A 6,412-nucleotide genomic window follows, 5' to 3' on the forward strand; every position below is an offset into this window, starting at 1 on the left:
AAACATCGGAAATATTATTGCTACTTGTTTATAGTTACATCAACTGAAATACATAAGTAAGCCTCATACACTAGGCTAGTGAGACTAATCTATAGAAGATTGTGACTCCATGACTTTATTCCATAATGGAAATCATCCTGCTCTTATTTTCTTGAGAATACATGTGTTTTAAAAGAGCGTCAACTAAAAAGTGTAACACCCAATTTCTAGAACATATTGGTTTAGGGATTCAAGGAGTCAAATGCTTGGTTTTTTGTTAAAACTAGGTGTCACAACGTGACCATAGAGAGGTCACGATGTGACGAGAAATTAAATGGAAAATGTTGATTTAACAGATCTCACAGCATGAGCCATACAAGCTCACAACGTGAGATGCGTTGCAGCCCACACCCATAATCTTTTAGGGTTTCCTTCATATTTAAACCCCATAAACCTCATTTTAGGGTTCATTTATAGCCTCCTTCGCGCAAGCACAGAAAAACCCTAACCCTAGTCTCTCCTTGTGATTCTTGAGCTTTTGGTGGTATTTTGGTAGCTTGAAGAAGAAGCGATCACCATTTAAGCATAGTTTCATCTTGGAAGCTTCAATTTCATCTCTTACCAATATCTCTAGACCATTATGAGTAACCAAGATTCAAGCTTTACGATTCCTTGTTGCTACATCTAAGGTTTTATGCATGATTATCCATGATTTGATGAGTTAGAGTGGTTGGACTCCATAAAGTTAGCAACTTTATGGGTCCTTAGAGTCCCTTGGTGATTATATGTGATGGATCTGAAGTTTGGATGATATTTGAGCTCATGCTTAAGGTTTTGACCTCATTTTCTTCATAAATGCCCTAATTTGAGCTCAAGTCTTGCATTGGACATGCAAGACCTTAAAGCATCGACTTTTATGGTCTTTGGGGTGTTAGGAAGCCTTTTGGAGAAGATGGATTAGTGGCTTTGTAACGCCCCGATTCTCAGGTATTGATTTATGTATGAATCTTTTTGGTTTTTGGGTCTACTCAACGAGTTGGCCGCCCTACTCGTCGAGTAGTAACGGGTTGGTCTGCGTGTTTTAAATATCTACTCGCCAAGTCCAAGAGCGGACTCGACGAGTTGGAGCTGGCATATGAAACCCTAGATTTTGGGGCATTTCACCCTATTTAAAGGATCATTGGCCTCCCGCAGCCTCCCCTTTACTACTTCTTATCCCTCTCAAACCCTAAATCGAGTGTGTGTTCTTTTGGTGTGTACAAGCTTGGAAGAGGAGTTTTGGTGGAGGAAACACTTGGGGAGATCAAGCAAGTAGAAGCAAGAACTCGTGGGATTCAAGATCTACATCAGTGGACATTTTCTTGAAGGTATTAGACTGTTTTCCTTGGCTAATGTTCATCAAAATCTCTTTAGGATGGGTCTTATGAAAGGTTTTTTATGTTTGAGCTAAGATCTAAAGTTGTAACTTCAAAACTGGACTCCCTTTGACTGCTACATTGATAAAGTTATCAACCTTGCCTAGTATGAGACTTCCCTCAAGTGTGAGACTTCATTTCAAGCTTAGTTTTGTCATTTAAGGGCTTTAAAGCCTTGCATATACATAAAGTTTGCAACTTTATGTGATAAGCATGCCTAAGGAGGTTGGATCTACAAACTGGAACCTTTGCATGGCTTAAAAAGCATCTGTATGGATGACGGATTGGAGGGACTCGGCGAGTCATATGAAGATGGTCATGAACTCGACGAGTTGGATGAACAACTCGGCGAGTCGGCTAGGGTTTTCTCAATCTTTGGACACGTATGAACGCGGCGAGTTGTAAGGGGAATACTCGCCGAGTTGGCCAAGGAGTTGCGGCCACTGACAATAGGAACTCGACGAGTCACTCAGGTGACTCGGCGAGTTGGCGAGTTATGCAAGGAACTCGACGAGTAACTGAGGATACCAATGTTTTAAAAACTGCTTTTTTAGTTGAACCGAAATGATGACCGGTTTCCGGTTCAACCAGTTTAACCGGTTCGACCGCTGAGTGAATTTGCCAAAACAAGTTGTAGATCATTTTAAGTACATTAAAACAACTCATAACCATAAGTTTTACATTAATCTGTGTGCATTAAAAAGCAAATAAAGTCCTAGATGCATATAAATGTATCAAAAAACTTCATAATATTTATCATATGCTTTTATTCAAAAAAAAATTTAAAAATATGAAAAAACTACCAAAGTTTATTATGCAAAAGGTTTCGATTCCATATGTTTTTATTCAATTTAACAGGTTTAACCGGTTTAATTGAACTGGTTCAACCGGATTTTTGTAAAAAACGGTCGGTTCAATCCGGTTCAGAAATAGACATAAAATCGGTGATAGTAGAACCGTTCACTTCCCCGATTCCTAGTCCAACCGGTTCGACCGGCCGGTTCAAACCGGTTTTTAAAACATTGGAGGATACTCGACGAGTTGAGGTCAACATGGACCGTTGACCTTGACAATTGACTTTGACTTTGACCATATGTTAACCAGATGAATTTTGGAGGATAGTTTGGAAAGATTGGAAACTTACGAGTATGGTTAACAATGAATATAGGTGGTGGAGTTTGTGGCAGTGATCTAGGAGTTCGAGCTTATCTTACGAGTCGACAGTTGCAAGGTGAGTTACCTCACTATACTAAGGGGTCTAAGGCACCAAGGCCGGCCCATTGGATATGTTATCCTATCAATGTTAGTATGCGGAGTATGAAGTTAGTGTTGCATGCTAGTGGTTATGCCAGTTAGGTAGACCTGTAGGACTACATGTGTTGTTATATGATTATCTGTATGCTCAATGGTTATGTTATATGTGGATATGTTATGTGGGATGGGTTGAGGTGATACTGCTTCCTGCGGTAACCACAAACTCGAGAGCATTCCAGTTACAGGCTAAGGGAGACTTGTATTGTGGGCTCGATGGCAAGCCATATGTGAGTTGTAGGCCCGTACGACAATCCATACTCACATTGTGGGTCGGGGGTAATCCAATTTGTAAAGATGTGGACCCGTTGCATGCTATTTAGTTTGTTACGTTATGATATTGCTGACAGGGATATATGAATTGTATGTGTATCAGTATTTTGGGGGAAACTCACTAAGCTTCGGGCTTACAGTTTCAGTTTATTTTGTCAGGTACATCTGGGGATCGCGGCAAGGAGAAGGCATGATGGTACATCTCTACCTATTTTGTTTATGGTTATGGGAAAACTCTGATATTAGATATTTTGAAAACAAAAATGAAAATTTTGGTAGAAATTTCTTGTTGTTACTAGTTGGTATCATAGCCTTGGTTTGAGGGATTCGGATACACCTTCGGGCATATCTGAACTCAAACTGAGGATTTGAGAAAAGTTTTCAAAAAGAAACAATTTTTCTAAAAAGAGTAAAAGATTTCCAAAGGAGCAGAAAAGAGCAGTATGTACAATCAGCCAACGCCCGGATGGTGATTTCCCAAAATACCATTACGTTATGTGTTATGAGATATTATGAGATGTGTTATGCATACTAGAGTAGGCTAGGTATTCATATTTATGACTAGAGTGGCGTGATTTGTGATGCCTTAGCCTAGGAGTTACTGCTACTGTGAATTACTTCGAGTGTGAGTAGGTAGCAGGGAGGAGCTTATGAGAGGTCTACTGGAGGGTAGCCTGCGTTCAATAAGATATAAAGTACTTGCGATCTGGGATCCTAGGAAGAGGACTTGGGGTGAACACTGATGTGGTGTGGAAGGTAGTATAGGGCCCGTACTATTGGAAACACCAGGTCAGTAAGCAGCCCAAGTAAGAATCCTTAGGGTACTAAGGAACAAGTAGGGTTGAGTGGTCGAGTGCGGGAATAATAGGTTTTATACAAACAATCCTATGTGTGCATGCAACCCTAGATTTGGATCTATGTTTTTGTTGGATTCGTGTCTAAGTCCATAACTATTTTGGTATGTACTTGACCCGATTATGAGCATGGTCCTTTTGGGTTGCCTTCACCATAGCAATATGTAGGATGAATTAAGGAGAGAAAGGTTTAATTATGATTTATTAATATATGATGAGAATAATATATTAAAAGAAAAATCATATTGTTTAATTAATATTAGTCAAGAATTAATTAAGAATTAATTTTGTAGCTAAAAGATATTAATTAAACTTAAGGGACTGGATTTGTAATTATAAGATAATTGCAATTGGGCTATGGATTACCTAAATAATATAGGTTGGACGAATTCTATGGGAAGCCCATAAGGAATTCGTCCAAGGGATATGTTAAAGGAGTCCATGGGCTACTTAGGGCATAAGCAGCCAGATTAGGGTTTCCTAGTTGTAAACCCTAATAGCCTACATGTATATAAAGGCCCTCTATGCACCAAAAACATGGCTAACTCTTGGATTAGGGTTTCTAGCCGTTTTTGGTGTCTCCCCTCTCTTCTCTTCTTCATCTTGTTGCTTAGTGGTGTTTGTGACTCCATTAGAGGTGCAACACTTGAGACACTAAGCTTTCTGAAGCTAACGATTGATTGTTATTGCTATATAACAATCAAAGGTCAGATCTAAACCCTATTTTATGTTAATATGATTAATTGTATGCTAGATCTATGGTTTATAGCTTTGGATTTTCAATTGCATGTTCATTAGATAAACTAGATTCAAAAGCTATTAGGGTTTGCATGTACACCATAGGATTGATATATTGCTTAATTTCCATCAGTGGTATCAGAGCCTAGGGCTATTTGTTAGTGAATTTGATTCTTGTCTGATCTGAAAATCGAAATTTTTGGATGACTGTTTGATGAACTCAAGTTGCTCTTAGAACTCGACGAGTAGCATGAACTCGACGAGTTCCAAAGAGGACTCGACGAGTTGCCTGTTCTGTTGCCGGGATTTTCGATTTTCTGGCTAGATTTTGATGGGGATAATTAGCAAAACTCGTTTTTTATTACCTAAAATCGATTTTTTATGTTTGGAATGTTTATCCTTGTCAAAATTGATGAATTTGGTTAAATATGGATAATATAAGATTATTATTTGAAAAATATTTAACCTAGTAAGTTTGAAAAGTTTCAATTTGCACCCTTTAGATTTTATAGTTTAAATTTGAACTTAAAAGTTTTGTTTTTTGAAATTTAAATAGTTAAACCTAAATGTTTTGAAAGGTTTCAAAACTTGTCCTCAAGTTTTTGGAATTTACATTTTTTTGATTAAAAGTTTAATTTTGAAATATTTAAATTCTAAACCCTAATGTTTTGAAATGTTTCAAAACTTGCCCTCAAGTTTTGGAATTTAAAAGTTGATTAAAAGTTTAATTTTGAAATGTTAAATTCTAAAACCCTAGTATTTTGAGAAGGTTCAAATTACACTCTCATGGTTTTGTTAAGTTAATTAAAGGTTTAATTAAAAGAGAAAGTTAATAAAATCACCTAGTATTTTAAAAGTTTAAAATACACCCTATACTATATATATGTAACATTAAAAGTCTAATATATATATATATATATATATATATATATATATATATATATATATATATGAGTAAAGAGTCAGTCTTACCGTTAGTAGGCCTCATTCACGAAGCTGGTCTATAAGGGGTGTTTAAGGAAATTGCCTATAAAATGGCGATTGAATGGGTATCCACTCTTACCCACCATACTCTTGACTAGTGGAGGGTCGTTAGCTGAACGGGTAGGATAGGACATAAACCTTCCATTATAAGTATGATGAAGTACAAAGTAACTAAATGCTTTTACAAATTCCCAAATCATAGTTACTTTAGGAAAATGTGAAATTGTATGCTAATCCATAGAATTACACTTCGTACCCTTGTCAAACGTTAGTGGAGCGTGTGTGGTTAACTGGCACACTAATTTGGGGATGAAATTGGTAGAGAAGGGTGGCTCGATGCTTATCATAGATCAATGGAGCGTGTGTGGCTAACCAGCACATTGATTAGGTGATAGTAGCATTGGGTGCACCACGTGATTCGTATGGTTATTCACACCTTATTTGTGATCCTCGGCATCCCAGTCAAAAATAGAAGGGCATAATCGAGATTTAAGCATGCCATTGAAAAGTTCAATGAATCTCAAAAGATCTAGGAGTTTCAATTCATTTAAAACTTAAATTTATTTTTCGTTTTTCATAGTGGAAATTGGTAAATTGTCATTTACCTACCTTCAAATATTCTGCGACTAGATTACGACATCCTTCTTCTAGGTTGTAGAGTGTTGTGTTGGATCCTAGCCTCGATGTTTCATTTTGGTGTTACATCAAGGATTCTAATCAAAATAACTTGAATTTTCTCCCATTTTGTAGATGTCAAACAATTATGGTTTTCCTAAATCCCTTGGAACAAGTTTTCCAAACGAAGATGATATTCCACGATATGATCGAGGAACAAGAGATCATGCTTCACTTCCTCCA

This window comes from Lactuca serriola, chromosome 5 (assembly GCF_051521515.1).
Source record: "Lactuca serriola cultivar US96UC23 chromosome 5, Lser_US96UC23_V15, whole genome shotgun sequence".
In the NCBI taxonomy this organism is placed as follows: domain Eukaryota; kingdom Viridiplantae; phylum Streptophyta; class Magnoliopsida; order Asterales; family Asteraceae; genus Lactuca; species Lactuca serriola.